Here is a 25,209-nt window from a genome sequence, read left to right as displayed (position 1 = left end):
GGCCAGAGTGAGAGTTAAGAAAGTAGCTATTAGGCCAGAGTAAGAGTTAAGACAGTAGCTATTAGGCCAGAGTAAGTGTTAAGACAGTAGCTATGAGGCCAGAGTAAGAGTCCAAGACCTTAACCATTAGGCCAGAGTAAGAGTTTAGACAGTAGCTATTAGGCCAGAGTAAGAGTTAAGACAGTAGCTATGAGGCCAGAGTAAGAGTCCAAGACCTTAACCATAAGGCCAGAGTAAGAGTTAAGACAGTAGCTATTAGGCCAGAGTAATAGTTAAGACAGTAGCTATTAGGCCAGAGTAAGAGTTAAGACAGTAGCTATGAGGCCAGAGTAAGAGTTAAGACAGTAGCTATGAGGCCAGAGTAAGAGTTAAGACAGTAGCTATGGGGCCAGAGTAAGAGTTAAGACAGTAGCTATTAGGCCAGAGTAAGAGTCCAAGACCTTAACCATTAGGCCAGAGTAAGAGTTAAGACAGTAGCTATGAGGCCAGAGTAAGAGTCCAAGACCTTAACCATTAGGCCAGAGTAAGAGTTAAAACAGTAGCTATGAGGCCAGAGTAAGAGTCCAAGACCTTAACCATTAGGCCAGAGTAACAGTTAAGACAGTAGCTATGAGGCCAGAGTAAGAGTCCAAGACCTTAACCATTAGGCCATAGTAAGAGTTAAGACAGTAGCTATGAGGCCAGAGTAAGAGTTAAGACAGTAGCTATGAGGCCAGAGTAACAGTTACGACAGTAGCTATGAGGCCAGAGTAAGAATTAAGACAGTAGCTATTAGGCCAGAGTAAGAGTTAAGACAGTAGCTATGAGGCCAGAGTAAGAGTTAAGACAGTAGCTATTAGGCCAGAGTAAGAGTCCAAGACCTTAACCATTAGGCCAGAGTAAGAGTTAAGACAGTAGCTATGAGGCCAGAGTAAGAGTTAAGACAGTAGCTATTAGGCCAGAGTAAGAGTCCAAGACCTTAACCATTAGACCAGAGTAAGAGTTAAGACAGTAGCTATGAGGCCAGAGTAAGAGTTAAGACAGTAGCTATGAGGCCAGAGTAAGAGTCCAAGACCTTAACCATTAGGCCAGAGTAAGAGTTAAGACAGTAGCTATGAGGCCAGAGTAAGAGTCCAAGACCTTAACCATTAGGCCAGAGTAATAGTTAAGACAGTAGCTATGAGGCCAGAGTAAGAGTTAAGACAGTAGCTATTAGGCCAGAGTAAGAGTCCAAGACCTTAACCATTAGGCCAGAGTAAGAGTTAAGACAGTAGCTATGAGGCCAGAGTAAGAGTTAAGACAGTAGCTATGAGGCCAGAGTAAGAGTCCAAGACCTTAACCATTAGGCCAGAGTAAGAGTTAAGACAGTAGCTATGAGGCCAGAGTAAGAGTCCAAGACCTTAACCATTAGGCCAGAGTAAGAGTTAAGACAGTAGCTATGAGGCCAGAGTAAGAGTTAAGACAGTAGCTATGAGGCCAGAGTAAGAGTTAAGACAGTAGCTATGAGGCCAGAGTAAGAGTTAAGACAGTAGCTATGAGGCCAGAGTAAGAGTCCAAGACCTTAACCATTAGGCCAGAGTAAGAGTTAAGACAGTAGCTATGAGGCCAGAGTAAGAGTCCAAGACCTTAACCATTAGGCCAGAGTAAGAGTTAAGACAGTAGCTATGAGGCCAGAGTAAGAGTTAAGACAGTAGCTATGAGGCCAGAGTAAGAGTTAAGACAGTAGCTATGAGGCCAGAGTAAGAGTCCAAGACCTTAACCATTAGGCCAGAGTAAGAGTTAAGACAGTAGCTATGAGGCCAGAGTAAGAGTTAAGACAGTAGCTATGAGGCCAGAGTAAGAGTTAAGACAGTAGCTATGAGTCCAGAGTAAGAGTTAAGACAGTAGCTATGAGGCCAGAGTAAGAGTTAAAACAGTAGCTATGAGGCCAGAGTAAGAGTCCAAGACATTAACCATTAGACCAGAGTAAGAGTTAAGACAGTAGCTATTAGGCCAGAGGAAGCGTTAAGACAGTAGCTATGAGGCCAGAGTAAGAGTTAAGACAGTAGCTATGAGGCCAGAGTAAGAGTTAAGCCAGTAGCTATGAGGCCAGATTAAGAGTCCAAGACCTTAACCATTAGGCCAGGGTAAGTGTTAAGACAGTAGCTATTAGGCCAGAGTAAGAGTTAAGACAGTAGCTATGAGGCCAGAGTAAGAGTTAAGACAGTAGCTATTAGGCCAGAGTAAGAGTTAAGACAGTAGCTATGAGGCCAGAGTAAGAGTCCAAGACCTTAACCATTAGGCCAGAGTAAGAGTTAAGACAGTAGCTATGAGGCCAGAGTAAGAGTTAAGACAGTAGCTATGGGGCCAGAGTAAGAGTTAAGACAGTAGCTATTAGGCCAGTGTAAGAGTTAAGACAGTAGCTATGAGGCCAGAGTGAGAGTTAAGAAAGTAGCTATTAGGCCAGAGTAAGAGTTAAGACAGTAGCTATTAGGCCAGAGTAAGAGTTAAGACAGTAGCTATGAGGCCAGAGTAAGAGTCCAAGACCTTAACCATTAGGCCAGAGTAAGAGTTTAGACAGTAGCTATTAGGCCAGAGTAAGAGTTCAGACAGTAGCTATGAGGCCAGAGTAAGAGTCCAAGACCTTAACCATAAGGCCAGAGTATGAGTTAAGACAGTAGCTATTAGGCCAGAGTAATAGTTAAGACAGTAGCTATTAGGCCAGAGTAAGAGTTAAGACAGTAGCTATGAGGCCAGAGTAAGAGTTAAGACAGTAGCTATGAGGCCAGAGTAAGAGTTAAGACAGTAGCTATGGGGCCAGAGTAAGAGTTAAGACAGTAGCTATTAGGCCAGAGTAAGAGTCCAAGACCTTAACCATTAGGCCAGAGTAAGAGTTAAGACAGTAGCTATGAGGCCAGAGTAAGAGTCCAAGACCTTAACCATTAGGCCAGAGTAAGAGTTAAAACAGTAGCTATGAGGCCAGAGTAAGAGTCCAAGACCTTAACCATTAGGCCAGAGTAACAGTTAAGACAGTAGCTATGAGGCCAGAGTATGAGTCCAAGACCTTAACCATTAGGCCATAGTAAGAGTTAAGACAGTAGCTATGAGGCCAGAGTAAGAGTTAAGACAGTAGCTATGAGGCCAGAGTAACAGTTACGACAGTAGCTATGAGGCCAGAGTAAGAATTAAGACAGTAGCTATTAGGCCAGAGTAAGAGTTAAGACAGTAGCTATGAGGCCAGAGTAAGAGTTAAGACAGTAGCTATTAGGCCAGAGTAAGAGTCCAAGACCTTAACCATTAGGCCAGAGTAAGAGTTAAGACAGTAGCTATGAGGCCAGAGTAAGAGTTAAGACAGTAGCTATTAGGCCAGAGTAAGAGTCCAAGACCTTAACCATTAGACCAGAGTAAGAGTTAAGACAGTAGCTATGAGGCCAGAGTAAGAGTTAAGACAGTAGCTATGAGGCCAGAGTAAGAGTCCAAGACCTTAACCATTAGGCCAGAGTAAGAGTTAAGACAGTAGCTATGAGGCCAGAGTAAGAGTCCAAGACCTTAACCATTAGGCCAGAGTAAGAGTTAAGACAGTAGCTATGAGGCCAGAGTAAGAGTTAAGACAGTAGCTATGAGGCCAGAGTAAGAGTTAAGACAGTAGCTATGAGGCCAGAGTAAGAGTCCAAGACCTTAACCATTAGGCCAGAGTAAGAGTTAAGACAGTAGCTATGAGGCCAGAGTAAGAGTTAAGACAGTAGCTATGAGGCCAGAGTAAGAGTTAAGACAGTAGCTATGAGGCCAGAGTAAGAGTCCAAGACCTTAACCATTAGGCCAGAGTAAGAGTTAAGAAAGTAGCTATGAGGCCAGAGTAAGAGTCCAAGACCTTAACCATTAGGCCAGAGTAAGAGTTAAGACAGTAGCTATGAGTCCAGAGTAAGAGTTAAGACAGTAGCTATGAGGCCAGAGTAAGAGTTAAAACAGTAGCTATGAGGCCAGAGTAAGAGTCCAAGACCTTAACCATTAGACCAGAGTAAGAGTTAAGACAGTAGCTATTAGGCCAGAGGAAGCGTTAAGACAGTAGCTATGAGGCCAGAGTAAGAGTTAAGACAGTAGCTATGAGGTCAGAGTAAGAGTTAAGCCAGTAGCTATGAGGCCAGATTAAGAGTCCAAGACCTTAACCATTAGGCCAGAGTAAGTGTTAAGACAGTAGCTATTAGGCCAGAGTAAGAGTTAAGACAGTAGCTATGAGGCCAGAGTAAGAGTTAAGACAGTAGCTATTAGGCCAGAGTAAGAGTTAAGACAGTAGCTATTAGGCCAGAGTAAGAGTTAAGACAGTAGCTATGAGGCCAGAGTAAGAGTCCAAGACCTTAACCATTAGGCCAGAGTAAGAGTTAAGACAGTAGCTATGAGGCCAGAGTACGAGTTAAGACAGTAGCTATGAGGCCAGAGTAAGAGTTAAGACAGTAGCTATTAGGCCAGAGTAAGAGTTAAGACAGTAGCTATTAGGCCAGAGTAAGAGTTAAGACAGTAGCTATGAGGCCAGAGTAAGAGTTAAGACAGTAGCTATTAGGCCAGAGTAAGAGTTAAGACAGTAGCTATGAGGCCAGAGTAAGAGTCCAAGACCTTAACCATTATGCCAGAGTAAGAGTTAAGACAGTAGCTATGAGGCCAGAGGAAGAGTTAAGACAGTAGCTATGAGGCCAGAGTAAGAGTTAAGACAGTAGGTATTAGGCCAGAGTAAGAGTTAAGACAGTAGCTATGAGGCCAGAGTAAGAGTTAAGACAGTAGCCATGAGGCCAGAGTAAGAGTTAAGACAGTAGCTATGAGGCCAGAGTAAGAGTCCAAGACCTTAACCATTAGGCCAGAGTAAGAGTTAAGACAGTAGCTAGGAGGCCAGAGTAAGAGTTAAGACAGTAGCTATTAGGCCAGAGTAAGAGTTAAGACAGTAGCTATTAGGCCAGAGTAAGAGTTAAGACAGTAGATATGAGGCCAGAGTAAGAGTTAAGACAGTAGCTATTAGGCCAGAGTAAGTGTTAAGACAGTAGCTATTAGGCCAGAGTAAGAGTTAAGACAGTAGCTATGAGGCCAGAGTAAGAGTTAAGACAGTAGCAATGAGGCCAGAGTAAGAGTCCAAGACCTTAACCATTAGGCCAGAGTAAGAGTTAAGACAGTAGCTATGAGGCCAGAGTAAGAGTTAAGACAGTAGCTATGAGGCCAGAGTAAGAGTTCAGACAGTAGCTATGAGGCCAGAGTAAGAGTCCAAGACCTTAACCATAAGGCCAGAGTATGAGTTAAGACAGTAGCTATTAGGCCAGAGTAATAGTTAAGACAGTAGCTATTAGGCCAGAGTAAGAGTTAAGACAGTAGCTATGAGGCCAGAGTAAGAGTTAAGACAGTAGCTATGAGGCCAGAGTAAGAGTTAAGACAGTAGCTATGGGGCCAGAGTAAGAGTTAAGACAGTAGCTATTAGGCCAGAGTAAGAGTCCAAGACCTTAACCATTAGGCCAGAGTAAGAGTTAAGACAGTAGCTATGAGGCCAGAGTAAGAGTCCAAGACCTTAACCATTAGGCCAGAGTAAGAGTTAAAACAGTAGCTATGAGGCCAGAGTAAGAGTCCAAGACCTTAACCATTAGGCCAGAGTAACAGTTAAGACAGTAGCTATGAGGCCAGAGTATGAGTCCAAGACCTTAACCATTAGGCCATAGTAAGAGTTAAGACAGTAGCTATGAGGCCAGAGTAAGAGTTAAGACAGTAGCTATGAGGCCAGAGTAACAGTTACGACAGTAGCTATGAGGCCAGAGTAAGAATTAAGACAGTAGCTATTAGGCCAGAGTAAGAGTTAAGACAGTAGCTATGAGGCCAGAGTAAGAGTTAAGACAGTAGCTATTAGGCCAGAGTAAGAGTCCAAGACCTTAACCATTAGGCCAGAGTAAGAGTTAAGACAGTAGCTATGAGGCCAGAGTAAGAGTTAAGACAGTAGCTATTAGGCCAGAGTAAGAGTCCAAGACCTTAACCATTAGACCAGAGTAAGAGTTAAGACGGTAGCTATGAGGCCAGAGTAAGAGTTAAGACAGTAGCTATGAGGCCAGAGTAAGAGTCCAAGACCTTAACCATTAGGCCAGAGTAAGAGTTAAGACAGTAGCTATGAGGCCAGAGTAAGAGTCCAAGACCTTAACCATTAGGCCAGAGTAAGAGTTAAGACAGTAGCTATGAGGCCAGAGTAAGAGTTAAGACAGTAGCTATGAGGCCAGAGTAAGAGTTAAGACAGTAGCTATGAGGCCAGAGTAAGAGTCCAAGACCTTAACCATTAGGCCAGAGTAAGAGTTAAGACAGTAGCTATGAGGCCAGAGTAAGAGTTAAGACAGTAGCTATGAGGCCAGAGTAAGAGTTAAGACAGTAGCTATGAGACCAGAGTAAGAGTCCAAGACCTTAACCATTAGGCCAGAGTAAGAGTTAAGAAAGTAGCTATGAGGCCAGAGTAAGAGTCCAAGACCTTAACCATTAGGCCAGAGTAAGAGTTAAGACAGTAGCTATGAGTCCAGAGTAAGAGTTAAGACAGTAGCTATGAGGCCAGAGTAAGAGTTAAAACAGTAGCTATGAGGCCAGAGTAAGAGTCCAAGACCTTAACCATTAGACCAGAGTAAGAGTTAAGACAGTAGCTATTAGGCCAGAGGAAGCGTTAAGACAGTAGCTATGAGGCCAGAGTAAGAGTTAAGACAGTAGCTATGAGGTCAGAGTAAGAGTTAAGCCAGTAGCTATGAGGCCAGATTAAGAGTCCAAGACCTTAACCATTAGGCCAGAGTAAGTGTTAAGACAGTAGCTATTAGGCCAGAGTAAGAGTTAAGACAGTAGCTATGAGGCCAGAGTAAGAGTTAAGACAGTAGCTATTAGGCCAGAGTAAGAGTTAAGACAGTAGCTATTAGGCCAGAGTAAGAGTTAAGACAGTAGCTATGAGGCCAGAGTAAGAGTCCAAGACCTTAACCATTAGGCCAGAGTAAGAGTTAAGACAGTAGCTATGAGGCCAGAGTACGAGTTAAGACAGTAGCTATGAGGCCAGAGTAAGAGTTAAGACAGTAGCTATTAGGCCAGAGTAAGAGTTAAGACAGTAGCTATTAGGCCAGAGTAAGAGTTAAGACAGTAGCTATGAGGCCAGAGTAAGAGTTAAGACAGTAGCTATTAGGCCAGAGTAAGAGTTAAGACAGTAGCTATGAGGCCAGAGTAAGAGTCCAAGACCTTAACCATTATGCCAGAGTAAGAGTTAAGACAGTAGCTATGAGGCCAGAGGAAGAGTTAAGACAGTAGCTATGAGGCCAGAGTAAGAGTTAAGACAGTAGGTATTAGGCCAGAGTAAGAGTTAAGACAGTAGCTATGAGGCCAGAGTAAGAGTTAAGACAGTAGCCATGAGGCCAGAGTAAGAGTTAAGACAGTAGCTATGAGGCCAGAGTAAGAGTCCAAGACCTTAACCATTAGGCCAGAGTAAGAGTTAAGACAGTAGCTAGGAGGCCAGAGTAAGAGTTAAGACAGTAGCTATTAGGCCAGAGTAAGAGTTAAGACAGTAGCTATTAGGCCAGAGTAAGAGTTAAGACAGTAGATATGAGGCCAGAGTAAGAGTTAAGACAGTAGCTATTAGGCCAGAGTAAGTGTTAAGACAGTAGCTATTAGGCCAGAGTAAGAGTTAAGACAGTAGCTATGAGGCCAGAGTAAGAGTTAAGACAGTAGCAATGAGGCCAGAGTAAGAGTCCAAGACCTTAACCATTAGGCCAGAGTAAGAGTTAAGACAGTAGCTATGAGGCCAGAGTAAGAGTTAAGACAGTAGCTATGAGGCCAGAGTGAGAGTTAAGACAGTAGCTATTAGGCCAGAGTAAGAGTTAAGACAGTAGCTATGAGGCCAGAGTAAGAGTTAAGACAGTAGCTATTAGAACAGAGTAAGAGTTAAGACAGTAGCAATGAGGCCAGAGTAAGAGTCCAAGACCTTAACCATTAGGCCAGAATAAGAGTTAAGACAGTAGCTATGAGTCCAGAGTAAGAGTTAAGACAGTAGCTATTAGGCCAGAGTAAGAGTTAAGACAGTAGCTGTGATGCCAGAGTAAGAGTTAAGACAGTAGCTATGAGGCCAGAGTAAGAGTCCAAGACCTTAACCATTAGGCCAGAGTAAGAGTTAAGACAGTAGCTATGAGGCCAGAGTAAGAGTTAAGACAGTAGCTATGAGGCCAGAGTAAGAGTCCAAGACCTTAACCATTAGGCCAGAGTCAGAGTTAAGACAGTAGCTATGAGGCCAGAGTAAGAGTTAAGACAGTAGCTATGAGGCCAGAGTAAGAGTTAAGACAGTAGCTATGAGGCCAGAGTAAGAGTCCAAGACCTTAACCATTAGGAAAGAGTAAGAGTTAAGACAGTAGCTATGAGGCCAGAGTAAGAGTTCAGACAGTAGCTATGAGGCCAGAGTAACAGTTAAGACAGTAGCTATTAGGCCAGAGTAAGAGTTAAGACAGTAGCTATTAGGCCAGAGTAAGAGTCCAAGACCTTAACCATTAGGCCAGAGTAAGAGTTAAGACAGTAGCTATGAGGCCAGAGTAAGAGTCCAAGACCTTAACCATTAGGCCAGAGTAAGAGTTAAGACAGTAGCTATGAGGCCAGAGTAAGAGTTAAGACAGTAGCTATTAGGCCAGCGTAAGAGTTAAGACAGTAGCTATGAGGCCAGAGTAAGAGTTAAGACAGTAGCTAAGAGGCCAGAGTAAGAGTCCAAGACCTTAACCATTAGGCCAGAGTAAGAGTTAAGACAGTAGCTATGAGGCCAGAGTAAGAGTTAAGACAGTAGCTATTAGGCCAGCGTAAGAGTTAAGACAGTAGCTATGAGGCCAGAGTAAGAGTTAAGACAGTAGCTATTAGGCCAGAGTAAGAGTTATGACAGTAGCTATGAGGCCAGAGTAAGAGTTAAGACAGTAGCTATTAGGCCAGAGTAAGAGTTAAGACAGTAGCTATGAGGCCAGAGTAAGAGTCCAAGACCTTAACCATTAGGCCAGAGTAAGAGTTAAGACAGTAGCTATGAGGCCAGAGTAAGAGTCCAAGACCTTAACCATTAGGCCAGAGTAAGAGTTAAGACAGTAGATATGAGGCCAGAGTAAGAGTTAATACAGTAGCTATGAGGCCAGAGTAAGAGTTAAGACAGTAGCTATGAGGCCAGAGTAAGAGTCCAAGACCTTAACCATTAGGCCAGAGTAAGAGTTAAGACAGTAGCTATGAGGCCAGAGTAAGAGTTAAGACAGTAGCTATGAGGCCAGAGTAAGAGTCCAAGACCTTAACCATTAGGCCAGAGTCAGAGTTAAGACAGTATCTATGAGGCCAGAGTAAGAGTTAAGACAGTAGCTATTAGGCCAGAGTAAGAGTTAAGACAGTAGCTATGAGGCCAGAGTAAGAGTTAAGACAGTAGCTATGAGGCCAGAGTAAGAGTTAAGACAGTAGCTATGAGGCCAGAATAAGAGTCCAAGACCTTAACCATTAGGCCAGAGTAAAAGTTAAGACAGTAGCTGTGAGGCCAGAGTAAGAGTTAAGACAGTAGCTATGAGGCCAGGGTAAGAGTCCAAGACCTTAACCATTAGGCCAGAGTAAGAGTTAAGACAGTAGCTATGAGGCCAGAGTAAGAGTTAAGACAGTAGCTATGAGGCCAGAGTAAGAGTTAAGACAGTAGCTATGAGGCCAGAGTAAGAGTCCAAGACCTTAACCATTAGGCCAGAGTAAGAGTTAAGAAAGTAGCTATGAGGCCAGAGTAAGAGTCCAAGACCTTAACCATTAGGCCAGAGTAAGAGTTAAGACAGTAGCTATGAGTCCAGAGTAAGAGTTAAGACAGTAGCTATGAGGCCAGAGTAAGAGTTAAAACAGTAGCTATGAGGCCAGAGTAAGAGTCCAAGACCTTAACCATTAGACCAGAGAAAGAGTTAAGACAGTAGCTATTAGGCCAGAGGAAGCGTTAAGACAGTAGCTATGAGGCCAGAGTAAGAGTTAAGACAGTAGCTATGAGGCCAGAGTAAGAGTTAAGCCAGTAGCTATGAGGCCAGATTAAGAGTCCAAGACCTTAACCATTAGGCCAGAGTAAGTGTTAAGACAGTAGCTATTAGGCCAGAGTAAGAGTTAAGACAGTAGCTATGAGGCCAGAGTAAGATTTAAGACAGTAGCTATTAGGCCAGAGTAAGAGTTAAGACAGTAGCTATTAGGCCAGAGTAAGAGTTAAGACAGTAGCTATGAGGCAAGAGTAAGAGTCCAAGACCTTAACCATTAGGCCAGAGTAAGAGTTAAGACAGTAGCTATGAGGCCAGAGTAAGAGTTAAGACAGTAGCTATGAGGCCAGAGTAAGAGTTAAGACAGTAGCTATTAGGCCAGAGTAAGAGTTAAGACAGTAGCTATTAGGCCAGAGTAAGAGTTAAGACAGTAGCTATGAGGCCAGAGTAAGAGTTAAGACAGTAGCTATTAGGCCAGAGTAAGAGTTAAGACAGTAGCTATGAGGCCAGAGTAAGAGTCCAAGACCTTAACCATTATGCCAGAGTAAGAGTTAAGACAGTAGCTATGAGGCCAGAGGAAGAGTTAAGACAGTAGCTATGAGGCCAGAGTAAGAGTTAAGACAGTAGGTATTAGGCCAGAGTAAGAGTTAAGACAGTAGCTATGAGGCCAGAGTAAGAGTTAAGACAGTAGCCATGAGGCCAGAGTAAGAGTTAAGACAGTAGCTATGAGGCCAGAGTAAGAGTCCAAGACCTTAACCATTAGGCCAGAGTAAGAGTTAAGACAGTAGCTAGGAGGCCAGAGTAAGAGTTAAGACAGTAGCTATTAGGCCAGAGTAAGAGTTAAGACAGTAGCTATTAGGCCAGAGTAAGAGTTAAGACAGTAGATATGAGGCCAGAGTAAGAGTTAAGACAGTAGCTATTAGGCCAGAGTAAGAGTTAAGACAGTAGCTATTAGGCCAGAGTAAGAGTTAAGACAGTAGCTATGAGGCCAGAGTAAGAGTTAAGACAGTAGCAATGAGGCCAGAGTAAGAGTCCAAGACCTTAACCATTAGGCCAGAGTAAGAGTTAAGACAGTAGCTATGAGGCCAGAGTAAGAGTTAAGACAGTAGCTATGAGGCCAGAGTGATAGTTAAGACAGTAGCTATTAGGCCAGAGTAAGAGTTAAGACAGTAGCTATGAGGCCAGAGTAAGAGTTAAGACAGTAGCTATTAGAACAGAGTAAGAGTTAAGACAGTAGCAATGAGGCCAGAGTAAGAGTCCAAGACCTTAACCATTAGGCCAGAGTAAGAGTTAAGACAGTAGCTATGAGTCCAGAGTAAGAGTTAAGACAGTAGCTATTAGGCCAGAGTAAGAGTTAAGACAGTAGCTATGATGCCAGAGTAAGAGTTAAGACAGTAGCTATGAGGCCAGAGTAAGAGTCCAGGACCTTAACCATTAGGCCAGAGTAAGAGTTAAGACAGTAGCTATGAGGCCAGAGTAAGAGTTAAGACAGTAGCTATGAGGCCAGAGTAAGAGTCCAAGACCTTAACCATTAGGCCAGAGTCAGAGTTAAGACAGTAGCTATGAGGCCAGAGTAAGAGTTAAGACAGTAGCTATTAGGCCAGAGTAAGAGTTAAGACAGTAGCTATGAGGCCAGAGTAAGAGTTAAGACAGTAGCTATGAGGCCAGAGTAAGAGTCCAAGACCTTAACCATTAGGAAAGAGTAAGAGTTAAGACAGTAGCTATGAGGCCAGAGTAAGAGTTCAGACAGTAGCTATGAGGCCAGAGTAACAGTTAAGACAGTAGCTATTAGGCCAGAGTAAGAGTTAAGACAGTAGCTATTAGGCCAGAGTAAGAGTCCAAGACCTTAACCATTAGGCCAGAGTAAGAGTTAAGACAGTAGCTATGAGGCCAGAGTAAGAGTCCAAGACCTTAACCATTAGGCCAGAGTAAGAGTTAAGACAGTAGCTATGAGGCCAGAGTAAGAGTTAAGACAGTAGCTATTAGGCCAGCGTAAGAGTTAAGACAGTAGCTATGAGGCCAGAGTAAGAGTTAAGACAGTAGCTATGAGGCCAGAGTAAGAGTCCAAGACCTTAACCATTAGGCCAGAGTAAGAGTTAAGACAGTAGCTATGAGGCCAGAGTAAGAGTTAAGACAGTAGCTATTAGGCCAGCGTAAGAGTTAAGACAGTAGCTATGAGGCCAGAGTAAGAGTTAAGACAGTAGCTATTAGGCCAGAGTAAGAGTTATGACAGTAGCTATGAGGCCAGAGTAAGAGTTAAGACAGTAGCTATTAGGCCAGAGTAAGAGTTAAGACAGTAGCTATGAGGCCAGAGTAAGAGTCCAAGACCTTAACCATTAGGCCAGAGTAAGAGTTAAGACAGTAGCTATGAGGCCAGAGTAAGAGTCCAAGACCTTAACCATTAGGCCAGAGTAAGAGTTAAGACAGTAGCTATGAGGCCAGAGTAAGAGTTAAGACAGTAGCTATGAGGCCAGAGTGAGAGTTAAGACAGTAGCTATTAGGCCAGAGTAAGAGTTAAGACAGTAGATATGAGGCCAGAGTAAGAGTTAAGACAGTAGCTATGAGGCCAGAGTAAGAGTTAAGACAGTAGCTATGGGGCCAGAGTAAGAGTCCAAGACCTTAACCATTAGGCCAGAGTAAGAGTTAATACAGTAGCTATGAGGCCAGAGTAAGAGTTAAGACAGTAGCTATGAGGCCAGAGTAAGAGTCCAAGACCTTAACCATTAGGCCAGAGTAAGAGTTAAGACAGTAGCTATGAGGCCAGAGTAAGAGTTAAGACAGTAGCTATGAGGCCAGAGTAAGAGTCCAAGACCTTAACCATTAGGCCAGAGTCAGAGTTAAGACAGTAGCTATGAGGCCAGAGTAAGAGTTAAGACAGTAGCTATTAGGCCAGAGTAAGAGTTAAGACAGTAGCTATGAGGCCAGAGTAAGAGTTAAGACAGTAGCTATGAGGCCAGAGTAAGAGTTAAGACAGTAGCTATGAGGCAAGAATAAGAGTCCAAGACCTTAACCATTAGGCCAGAGTAAAAGTTAAGACAGTAGCTGTGAGGCCAGAGTAAGAGTTAAGACAGTAGCTATGAGGCCAGGGTAAGAGTCCAAGACCTTAACCATTAGGCCAGAGTAAGAGTTAAAACAGTAGCTATGAGGCCAGAGTAAGAGTCCAAGACCTTAACCATTAGGCCAGAGTAACAGTTAAGACAGTAGCTATGAGGCCAGAGTAAGAGTCCAAGACCTTAACCATTAGGCCATAGTAAGAGTTAAGACAGTAGCTATGAGGCCAGAGTAAGAGTTAAGACAGTAGCTATGAAGCCAGAGTAAGAGTTAAGACAGTAGCTATGAGGCCAGAGTAAGAGTTAAGACAGTAGCTATTAGGCCAGAGTAAGAGTCCAAGACATTAACGATTAGGCCAGAGTAAGAGTTAAGACAGTAGCTATGAGGCCAGAGTAAGAGTCCAAGACCTTAACCATTAGGCCAGATTAAGAGTTAAAACAGTAGCTATGAGGCCAGAGTAAGAGTCCAAGACCTTAACCATTAGGCCAGAGTAAGAGTTAGGACAGTAGCTATTAGGCCAGAGTAAGAGTTAAGACAGTAGCTATTAGGCCAGAGTAAGAGTTAAGACAGTAGCTATTAGGCCAGAGTAAGAGTTAAGACAGTAGCTATGAGGCCAGAGTAAGAGTTAAGACAGTAGCAATGAGGCCAGAGTAAGAGTCCAAGACCTTAACCATTAGGCCAGAGTAAGAGTTAAGACAGTAGCTATGAGGCCAGAGTAAGAGTTAAGACAGTAGCTATGAGGTCAGAGTGAGAGTTAAGACAGTAGCTATTAGGCCAGAGTAAGAGTTAAGACAGTAGCTATGAGGCCAGAGTAAGAGTTAAGACAGTAGCTATTAGAACAGAGTAAGAGTTAAGACAGTAGCAATGAGGCCAGAGTAAGAGTCCAAGACCTTAACCATTAGGCCAGAGTAAGAGTTAAGACAGTAGCTATTAGGCCAGAGTAAGAGTTAAGACAGTAGCTATGATGCCAGAGTAAGAGTTAAGACAGTAGCTATGAGGCCAGAGTAAGAGTCCAAGACCTTTACCATTAGGCCAGAGTAAGAGTTAAGACAGTAGCTATGAGGCCAGAGTAAGAGTTAAGACAGTAGCTATGAGGCCAGAGTAAGAGTCCAAGACCTTAACCATTAGGCCAGAGTCAGAGTTAAGACAGTAGATATGAGGCCAGAGTAAGAGTTAAGACAGTAGCTATTAGGCCAGAGTAAGAGTTAAGACAGTAGCTATGAGGCCAGAGTAAGAGTTAAGACAGTAGCTATGAGGCCAGAGTAAGAGTCCAAGACCTTAACCATTAGGAAAGAGTAAGAGTTAAGACAGTAGCTATGAGGCCAGAGTAAGAGTTCAGACAGTAGCTATGAGGCCAGAGTAACAGTTAAGACAGTAGCTATTAGGCCAGAGTAAGAGTTAAGACAGTAGCTATTAGGCCAGAGTAAGAGTCCAAGACCTTAACCATTAGGCCAGAGTAAGAGTTAAGACAGTAGCTATGAGGCCAGAGTAAGAGTCCAAGACCTTAACCATTAGGCCAGAGTAAGAGTTAAGACAGTAGCTATGAGGCCAGAGTAAGAGTTAAGACAGTAGATATTAGGCCAGCGTAAGAGTTAAGACAGTAGCTATGAGGCCAGAGTAAGAGTTAAGACAGTAGCTATGAGGCCAGAGTAAGAGTCCAAGACCTTAACCATTAGGCCAGAGTAAGAGTTAAGACAGTAGCTATGAGGCCAGAGTAAGAGTTAAGACAGTAGCTATTAGGCCAGCGTAAGAGTTAAGACAGTAGCTATGAGGCCAGAGTAAGAGTTAAGACAGTAGCTATTAGGCCAGAGTAAGAGTTATGACAGTAGCTATGAGGCCAGAGTAAGAGTTAAGACAGTAGCTATTAGGCCAGAGTAAGAGTTAAGACAGTAGCTATGAGGCCAGAGTAAGAGTCCAAGACCTTAACCATTAGGCCAGAGTAAGAGTTAAGACAGTAGCTATGAGGCCAGAGTAAGAGTCCAAGACCTTAACCATTAGGCCAGAGTAAGAGTTAAGACAGTAGATATGAGGCCAGAGTAAGAGTTAAGACAGTAGCTATGAGGCCAGAGTAAGAGTTAAGACAGTAGCTATGGGGCCAGAGTAAGAGTCCAAGACCTTAACCATTAGGCCAGAGTAAGAGTTAATACAGTAGCTATGAGGCCAGTGTAAGAGTTAAGACAGTAGCTATGAGGCCAGAGTAAGAGTCCAAGACCTTAACCATTAGGCCAGAGTAAGAGTTAAGACAGTAGCTATGAGGCCAGAGTAAGAGTTAAGACAGTAGCTATGAGGCCAGAGTAAGAGTCCAAGACCTTAACCATTAGGCCAGAGTCAGAGTTAAGACAGTAGCTATGAGGCCAGAGTAAGAGTTAAGACAGTAGCTATTAGGCCAGAGTAAGAGTTAAGACAGTAGCTATGAGGCCAGAGTAAGAGTTAAGACAGTATCTATGAGGCCAGAGTAAGAGTCCAAGACCTTAACAATTAGGCCAGAGTAAGAGTTAAGACAGTAGCTATGAGGCCAGAGTAAGAGTTAAGACAGTAGCTATGAGGCCAGAGTAAGAGTTAAGACAGTAGCTATTAGGCCAGAGTAAGAGTTAAGACAGTAGCTATGAGGCCAGAGTAAGAGTCCAAGACCTTAACCATTAGGCCAGAGTAAGAGTTAAGACAGTAGCTATGAGGCCAGAGTAAGAGTTAATACTGTAGCTATTAGGCCAGAGTAAGAGTTAAGACAGTAGTTATGAGGCCAGAGTAAGAGTCCAAGACCTTAACCATTAGGCCAGAGGAAGAGTTAAGACAGTAGCTATGAGGCCAGAGTAAGAGTTAAGACAGTAGCAATGAGGCCAGAGTAAGAGTCCAAGACCTTAACCATTAGGCCAGAGTAAGAGTTAAGACAGTAGCTATGAGGCCAGAGTAAGAGTTAAGACAGTAGCTATGAGGCCAGAGTAAGAGTTAAGACAGTAGCTATTAGGCCAGAGTAAGAGTTAAGACAGAAGCTATGAGGCCAGAGTAAGAGTTAAGACAGTAGCTATTAGAACAGAGTAAGAGTTAAGACAGTAGCTATGAGGCCAGAGTAAGAGTTAAGACAGTAGCTATGAGGCCAGAGTAAGAGTCTAAGACCTTAACCATTAGGCCAGAGTAAGAGTTAAGACAGTAGCTATGAGGCCAGAGTAAGAGTTAAGACAGTAGCTATGAGGCCAGAGGAAGAGTTAAGACAGTAGCTATGAGGCCAGAGGAAGAGTTAAGACAGTAGCTATGAGGCCAGAGTAAGAGTCCAAAACCTTAACCATTAGGCCAGAGTAAGAGTTAAGACAGTAGCTATTAGGCCAGAGTAAGAGTTAAGACAGTAGCTATGAGGCCAGAGTAAGAGTTAAGACAGTAGCTATGAGGCCAGAGTAAGAGTCCAAGACCTTAACCATTATGCCAGAGTAAGTTTAAGACAGTAGCTATGAGGCCAGAGGAAGAGTTAAGACAGTAGCTATGAGGCCAGAGTAAGAGTTAAGACAGTAGCTATGAGGCCAGAGTAAGAGTTAAGACAGTAGCTATTAGGCCAGAGTAAGAGTTAAGACAGTAGCTATGAGGCCAGAGTAAGAGTCCAAGACCTTAACCATTAGGAAAGAGTAAGAGTTAAGACAGTAGCTATGAGGCCAGAGTAAGAGTTAAGACAGTAGCTATGAGGCCAGAGTAACAGTTAAGACAGTAGCTATTAGGCCAGAGTAAGAGTTAAGACAGTAGCTATTAGGCCAGAGTAAGAGTCCAAGACCTTAAACATTAGGCCAGAGTAAGAGTTAAGACAGTAGCTATGAGGCCAGAGTAAGAGTCCAAGACCTTAACCATTAGGCCAGAGTAAGAGTTAAGACAGTAGCTATGAGGCCAGAGTAAGAGTTAAGACAGTAGCTATTAGGCCAGCGTAAGAGTTAAGACAGTAGCTATGAGGCCAGAGTAAGAGTTAAGACAGTAGCTATGAGGCCAGAGTAAGAGTCCAAGACCTTAACCATTAGGCCAGAGTAAGAGTTAAGACAGCAGCTATGAGGCCAGAGTAAGAGTTAAGACAGTAGCTATTAGGCCAGCGTAAGAGTTAAGACAGTAGCTATGAGGCCAGAGTAAGAGTTAAGACAGTAGCTATTAGGCCAGAGTAAGAGTTATGACAGTAGCTATGAGGCCAGAGTAAGAGTTAAGACAGTAGCTATTAGGCCAGAGTAAGAGTAAAGACAGTAGCTATGAGGCCAGAGTAAGAGTCCAAGACCTTAACCATTAGGCCAGAGTAAGAGTTAAGACAGTAGCTATGAGGCCAGAGTAAGAGTCCAAGACCTTAACCATTAGGCCAGAGTAACAGTTAAGACAGTAGCTATGAGGCCAGAGTAAGAGTCCAAGACCTTAACCATTAGGCCATAGTAAGAGTTAAGACAGTAGCTATGAGGCCAGAGTAAGAGTTAAGACAGTAGCTATGAGGCCAGAGTAAGAGTTAAGACAGTAGCTATGAGGCCAGAGTAAGAGTTAAGACAGTAGCTATTAGGCCAGAGTAAGAGTCCAAGACATTAACCATTAGGCCAGAGTAAGAGTTAAGACAGTAGCTATGAGGCCAGAGTAAGAGTCCAAGACCTTAACCATTAGGCCAGATTAAGAGTTAAAACAGTAGCTATGAGGCCAGAGTAAGAGTCCAAGACCTTAACCATTAGGCCAGAGTAAGAGTTAAGACAGTAGCTATTAGGCCAGAGTAAGAGTTAAGACAGTAGCTATTAGGCCAGAGTAAGAGTTAAGACAGTAGCTATTAGGCCAGAGTAAGAGTTAAGACAGTAGCTATGAGGCCAGAGTAAGAGTTAAGACAGTAGCAATGAGGCCAGAGTAAGAGTCCAAGACCTTAACCATTAGGCCAGAGTAAGAGTTAAGACAGTAGCTATGAGGCCAGAGTAAGAGTTAAGACAGTAGCTATGAGGCCAGAGTGAGAGTTAAGACAGTAGCTATTAGGCCAGAGTAAGAGTTAAGACAGTAGCTATGAGGCCAGAGTAAGAGTTAAGACAGTAGCTATTAGAACAGAGTAAGAGTTAAGACAGAAGCAATGAGGCCAGAGTAAGAGTCCAAGACCTTAACCATTAGGCCAGAGTAAGAGTTAAGACAGTAGCTATGAGTCCAGAGTAAGAGTTAAGACAGTAGCTATTAGGCCAGAGTAAGAGTTAAGACAGTAGCTATGATGCCAGAGTAAGAGTTAAGACAGTAGCTATGAGGCCAGAGTAAGAGTCCAAGACCTTAACCATTAGGCCAGAGTAAGAGTTAAGACAGTAGCTATGAGGCCAGAGTAAGAGTTAAGACAGTAGCTATGAGGCCAGAGTAAGAGTCCAAGACCTTAACCATTAGGCCAGAGTCAGAGTTAAGACAGTAGCTATGAGGCCAGAGTAAGAGTTAAGACAGTAGCTATTAGGCCAGAGTAAGAGTTAAGACAGTAGCTATGAGGCCAGAGTAAGAGTTAAGACAGTAGCTATGAGGCCAGAGTAAGAGTCCAAGACCTTAACCATTAGGAAAGAGTAAGAGTTAAGACAGTAGCTATGAGGCCAGAGTAAGAATTCAGACAGTAGCTATGAGGCCAGAGTAACAGTTAAGACAGTAGCTATTAGGCCAGAGTAAGAGTTAAGACAGTAGCTATTAGGCCAGAGTAAGAGTCCAAGACCTTAACCATTAGGCCAGAGTAAGAGTTAAGACAGTAGCTATGAGGCCAGAGTAAGAGTCCAAGACCTTAACCATTAGGCCAGAGTAAGAGTTAAGACAGTAGCTATGAGGCCAGAGTAAGAGTTAAGACAGTAGCTATTAGGCCAGCGTAAGAGTTAAGACAGTAGCTATGAGGCCAGAGTAAGAGTTAAGACAGTAGCTATGAGGCCAGAGTAAGAGTCCAAGACCTTAACCATTAGGCCAGAGTAAGAGTTAAGACAGTAGCTATGAGGCCAGATTAAGAGTTAAGACAGTAGCTATTAGGCCAGCGTAAGAGTTAAGACAGTAGCTATGAGGCCAGAGTAAGAGTTAAGACAGTAGCTATTAGGCCAGAGTAAGAGTTATGACAGTAGCTATGAGGCCAGAGTAAGAGTTAAGACAGTAGCTATTAGGCCAGAGTAAGAGTTAAGACAGTAGCTATGAGGCCAGAGTAAGAGTCCAAGACCTTAACCATTAGGCCAGAGTAAGAGTTAAGACAGTAGCTATGAGGCCAGAGTAAGAGTCCAAGACCTTAACCATTAGGCCAGAGTAAGAGTTAAGACAGTAGATATGAGGCCAGAGTAAGAGTTAAGACAGTAGCTATGAGGCCAGAGTAAGAGTTAAGACAGTAGCTATGGGGCCAGAGTAAGAGTCCAAGACCTTAACCATTAGGCCAGAGTAAGAGTTAATACAGTAGCTATGAGGCCAGAGTAAGAGTTAAGACAGTAGCTATGAGGCCAGAGTAAGAGTCCAAGACCTTAACCATTAGGCCAGAGTAAGAGTTAAGACAGTAGCTATGAGGCCAGAGTAAGAGTTAAGACAGTAGCTATGAGGCCAGAGTAAGAGTCCAAGACCTTAACCATTAGGCCAGAGTCAGAGTTAAGACAGTAGCTATGAGGCCAGAGTAAGAGTTAAGACAGTAGCTATTAGGCCAGAGTAAGAGTTAAGACAGTAGCTATGAGGCCAGAGTAAGAGTTAAGACAGTAGCTATGAGGCCAGAGTAAGAGTCCAAGACCTTAACAATTAGGCCAGAATAAGAGTTAAGACAGTAGCTATGAGGCCAGAGTAAGAGTTAAGACAGTAGCTATGAGGCCAGAGTAAGAGTTAAGACAGTAGCTATTAGGCCAGAGTAAGAGTTAAGACAGTAGCTATGAGGCCAGAGTAAGAGTCCAAGACCTTAACCATTAGGCCAGAGTAAGAGTTAAGACAGTAGCTATGAGGCCAGAGTAAGAGTTAATACAGTAGCTATTAGGCCAGAGTAAGAGTTAAGACAGTAGTTATGAGGCCAGAGTAAGAGTCCAAGACCTTAACCATTAGGCCAGAGTAAGAGTTAAGACAGTAGCTATGAGGCCAGAGTAAGAGTTAAGACAGTAGCAATGAGGCCAGAGTAAGAGTCCAAGACCTTAACCATTAGGCCAGAGTAAGAGTTAAGACAGTAGCTATGAGGCCAGAGTAAGAGTTAAGACAGTAGCCATGAGGCCAGAGTAAGAGTTAAGACAGTAGCTATTAGGCCAGAGTAAGAGTTAAGACAGAAGCTATGAGGCCAGAGTAAGAGTTAAGACAGTAGCTATTAGAACAGAGTAAGAGTTAAGACAGTAGCTATGAGGCCAGAGTAAGAGTTAAGACAGTAGCTATGAGGCCAGAGTAAGAGTCTAAGACCTTAACCATTAGGCCAGAGTAAGAGTTAAGACAGTAGCTATGAGGCCAGAGTAAGAGTTAAGACAGTAGCTATGAGGCCAGAGTAAGAGTTAAGACAGTAGCTATGAGGCCAGAGGAAGAGTTAAGACAGTAGCTATGAGGCCAGAGTAAGAGTCCAAAACCTTAACCATTAGGCCAGAGTAAGAGTTAAGACAGTAGCTATTAGGCCAGAGTAAGAGTTAAGACAGTAGCTATGAGGCCAGAGTAAGAGTTAAGACAGTAGCTATGAGGCCAGAGTAAGAGTCCAAGACCTTAACCATTATGCCAGAGTAAGTTTAAGACAGTAGCTATGAGGCCAGAGGAAGAGTTAAGACAGTAGCTATGAGGCCAGAGTAAGAGTTAAGACAGTAGCTATGAGGCCAGAGTAAGAGTTAAGACAGTAGCTATTAGGCCAGAGTAAGAGTTAAGACAGTAGCTATGAGGCCAGAGTAAGAGTTAAGACAGTAGCTATGAGGCCAGAGTAAGAGTCCAAGACCTTAACCATTAGGAAATAGTAAGAGTTAAGACAGTAGCTATGAGGCCAAAGTAAGAGTTAAGACAGTAGCTATTAGGCCAGAGTAACAGTTAAGACAGTAGCTATTAGGCCAGAGTAAGAGTTAAGACAGTAGCTATTAGGCCAGAGTAAGAGTCCAAGACCTTAACCATTAGGCCAGAGTAAGAGTTAAGACAGTAGCTATGAGGCCAGAGTAAGAGTCCAAGACCTTAACCATTAGGCCAGAGTAAGAGTTAAGACAGTAGCTATGAGGCCAGAGTAAGAGTTAAGACAGTAGCTATGAGGCCAGAGTAAGAGTCCAAGACCTTAACCATTAGGCCAGAGTAAGAGTTAAGACAGCAGCTATGAGGCCAGAGTAAGAGTTAAGACAGTAGCTATTAGGCCAGCGTAAGAGTTAAGACAGTAGCTATGAGGCCAGAGTAAGAGTTAAGACAGTAGCTATTAGGCCAGAGTAAGAGTTATGACAGTAGCTATGAGGCCAGAGTAAGAGTTAAGACAGTAGCTATTAGGCCAGAGTAAGAGTAAAGACAGTAGCTATGAGGCCAGAGTAAGAGTCCAAGACCTTAACCATTAGGCCAGAGTAAGAGTTAAGACAGTAGCTATGAGGCCAGAGTAAGAGTCCAAGACCTTAACCATTAGGCCAGAGTAAGAGTTAAGACAGTAGATATGAGGCCAGAGTAAGAGTTAAGACAGTAGCTATGAGGCCAGAGTAAGAGTTAAGACAGTAGCTATGGGGCCAGAGTAAGAGTTAAGACAGTAGCTATGAGGCCAGAGTAAGAGTTAAAACAGTAGCTATGAGGCCAGAGTAAGAGTCCAAGACCTTAACCATTAGACCAGAGTAAGAGTTAAGACAGTAGCTATTAGGCCAGAGGAAGCGTTAAGACAGTAGCTATGAGGCCAGAGTAAGAGTTAAGACAGTAGCTATGAGGCCAGAGTAAGAGTTAAGCCAGTAGCTATGAGGCCAGATTAAGAGTCCAAGACCTTAACCATTAGGCCAGAGTAAGTGTTAAGACAGTAGCTATTAGGCCAGAGTAAGAGTTAAGACAGTAGCTATGAGGCCAGAGTAAGAGTTAAGACAGTAGCTATTAGGCCAGAGTAAGAGTTAAGACAGTAGCTATTAGGCCAGAGTAAGAGTTAAGACAGTAGCTATGAGGCCAGAGTAAGAGTCCAAGACCTTAACCATTAGGCCAGAGTAAGAGTTAAGACAGTAGCTATGAGGCCAGAGTAAGAGTTAAGACAGTAGCTATGAGGCCAGAGTAAGAGTTAAGACAGTAGCTATTAGGCCAGAGTAAGAGTTAAGACAGTAGCTATTAGGCCAGAGTAAGAGTTAAGACAGTAGCTATGAGGCCAGAGTAATAGTTAAGACAGTAGCTATTAGGCCAGAGTAAGAGTTAAGACAGTAGCTATGAGGCCAGAGTAAGAGTCCAAGACCTTAACCATTATGCCAGAGTAAGAGTTAAGACAGTAGCTATGAGGCCAGAGGAAGAGTTAAGACAGTAGCTATGAGGCCAGAGTAAGAGTTAAGACAGTAGGTATTAGGCCACAGTAAGAGTTAAGACAGTAGCTATGAGGCCAGAGTAAGAGTTAAGACAGTAGCCATGAGGCCAGAGTAAGAGTTAAGACAGTAGCTATGAGGCCAGAGTAAGAGTCCAAGACCTTAACCATTAGGCCAGAGTAAGAGTTAAGACAGTAGCTAGGAGGCCAGAGTAAGAGTTAAGACAGTAGCTATTAGGCCAGAGTAAGAGTTAAGACAGTAGCTATTAGGCCAGAGTAAGAGTTAAGACAGTAGATATGAGGCCAGAGTAAGAGTTAAGACAGTAGCTATTAGGCCAGAGTAAGAGTTAAGACAGTAGCTATTAGGCCAGAGTAAGAGTTAAGACAGTAGCTATGAGGCCAGAGTAAGAGTTAAGACAGTAGCAATGAGGCCAGAGTAAGAGTCCAAGACCTTAACCATTAGGCCAGAGTAAGAGTTAAGACAGTAGCTATGAGGCCAGAGTAAGAGTTAAGACAGTAGCTATGAGGCCAGAGTGAGAGTTAAGACAGTAGCTATTAGGCCAGAGTAAGAGTTAAGACAGTAGCTATGAGGCCAGAGTAAGAGTTAAGACAGTAGCTATTAGAACAGAGTAAGAGTTAAGACAGTAGCAATGAGGCCAGAGTAAGAGTCCAAGACCTTAACCATTAGGCCAGAGTAAGAGTTAAGACAGTAGCTATGAGTCCAGAGTAAGAGTTAAGACAGTAGCTATTAGGCCAGAGTAAGAGTTAAGACAGTAGCTATGATGCCAGAGTAAGAGTTAAGACAGTAGCTATGAGGCCAGAGTAAGAGTCCAAGACCTTAACCATTAGGCCAGAGTAAGAGTTAAGACAGTAGCTATGAGGCCAGAGTAAGAGTCCAAGACCTTAACCATTAGGCCAGAGTAAGAGTCCAAGACCTTAACCATTAGGCCAGAGTCAGAGTTAAGACAGTAGCTATGAGGCCAGAGTAAGAGTTAAGACAGTAGCTATTAGGCCAGAGTAAGAGTTAAGACAGTAGCTATGAGGCCAGAGTAAGAGTTAAGACAGTAGCTATGAGGCCAGAGTAAGAGTCCAAGACCTTAACCATTAGGAAAGAGTAAGAGTTAAGACAGTAGCTATGAGGCCAGAGTAAGAGTTCAGACAGTAGCTATGAGGCCAGAGTAACAGTTAAGACAGTAGCTATTAGGCCAGAGTAAGAGTTAAGACAGTAGCTATTAGGCCAGAGTAAGAGTCCAAGACCTTAACCATTAGGCCAGACTAAGAGTTAAGACAGTAGCTATGAGGCCAGAGTAAGAGTCCAAGACCTTAACCATTAGGCCAGAGTAAGAGTTAAGACAGTAGCTATGAGGCCAGAGTAAGAGTTAAGACAGTAGCTATTAGGCCAGCGTAAGAGTTAAGACAGTAGCTATGAGGCCAGAGTAAGAGTTAAGACAGTAGCTATGAGGCCAGAGTAAGAGTCCAAGACCTTAACCATTAGGCCAGAGTAAGAGTTAAGACAGTAGCTATGAGGCCAGAGTAAGAGTTAAGACAGTAGCTATTAGGCCAGCGTAAGAGTTAAGACAGTAGCTATGAGGCCAGAGTAAGAGTTAAGACAGTAGCTATTAGGCCAGAGTAAGAGTTATGACAGTAGCTATGAGGCCAGAGTAAGAGTTAAGACAGTAGCTATTAGGCCAGAGTAAGAGTTAAGACAGTAGCTATGAGGCCAGAGTAAGAGTCCAAGACCTTAACCATTAGGCCAGAGTAAGAGTTAAGACAGTAGCTATGAGGCCAGAGTAAGAGTCCAAGACCTTAACCATTAGGCCAGAGTAAGAGTTAAGACAGTAGATATGAGGCCAGAGTAAGAGTTAAGACAGTAGCTATGAGGCCAGAGTAAGAGTTAAGACAGTAGCTATGGGGCCAGAGTAAGAGTCCAAGACCTTAACCATTAGGCCAGAGTAAGAGTTAATACAGTAGCTATGAGGCCAGAGTAAGAGTTAAGACAGTAGCTATGAGGCCAGAGTAAGAGTCCAAGACCTTAACCATTAGGCCAGAGTAAGAGTTAAGACAGTAGCTATGAGGCCAGAGTAAGAGTTAAGACAGTAGCTATGAGGCCAGAGTAAGAGTCCAAGACCTTAACCATTAGGCCAGAGTCAGAGTTAAGACAGTAGCTATGAGGCCAGAGTAAGAGTTAAGACAGTAGCTATTAGGCCAGAGTAAGAGTTAAGACAGTAGCTATGAGGCCAGAGTAAGAGTTAAGACAGTAGCTATGAGGCCAGAGTAAGAGTCCAAGACCTTAACAATTAGGCCAGAGTAAGAGTTAAGACAGTAGCTATGAGGCCAGAGTAAGAGTTAAGACAGTAGCTATGAGGCCAGAGTAAGAGTTAAGACAGTAGCTATTAGGCCAGAGTAAGAGTTAAGACAGTAGCTATGAGGCCAGAGTAAGAGTCCAAGACCTTAACCATTAGGCCAGAGTAAGAGTTAAGACAGTAGCTATGAGGCCAGAGTAAGAGTTAATACAGTAGCTATTAGGCCAGAGTAAGAGTTAAGACAGTAGTTATGAGGCCAGAGTAAGAGTCCAAGACCTTAACCATTAGGCCAGAGTTAGAGTTAAGACAGTAGCTATGAGGCCAGAGTAAGAGTTAAGACAGTAGCAATGAGGCCAGAGTAAGAGTTAAGACAGTAGCAATGAGGCCAGAGTAAGAGTCCAAGACCTTAACCATTAGGCCAGAGTAAGAGTTAAGACAGTAGCTATGAGGCCAGAGTAAGAGTTAAGACAGTAGCTATGAGGCCAGAGTAAGAGTTAAGACAGTAGCTATTAGGCCAGAGTAAGAGTTAAGACAGAAGCTATGAGGCCAGAGTAAG

This window comes from Triturus cristatus, chromosome 11 (assembly GCF_964204655.1).
Source record: "Triturus cristatus chromosome 11, aTriCri1.1, whole genome shotgun sequence".
Lineage (NCBI taxonomy): Eukaryota > Metazoa > Chordata > Amphibia > Caudata > Salamandridae > Triturus > Triturus cristatus.
This window is presented reverse-complemented; position numbering follows the sequence as displayed.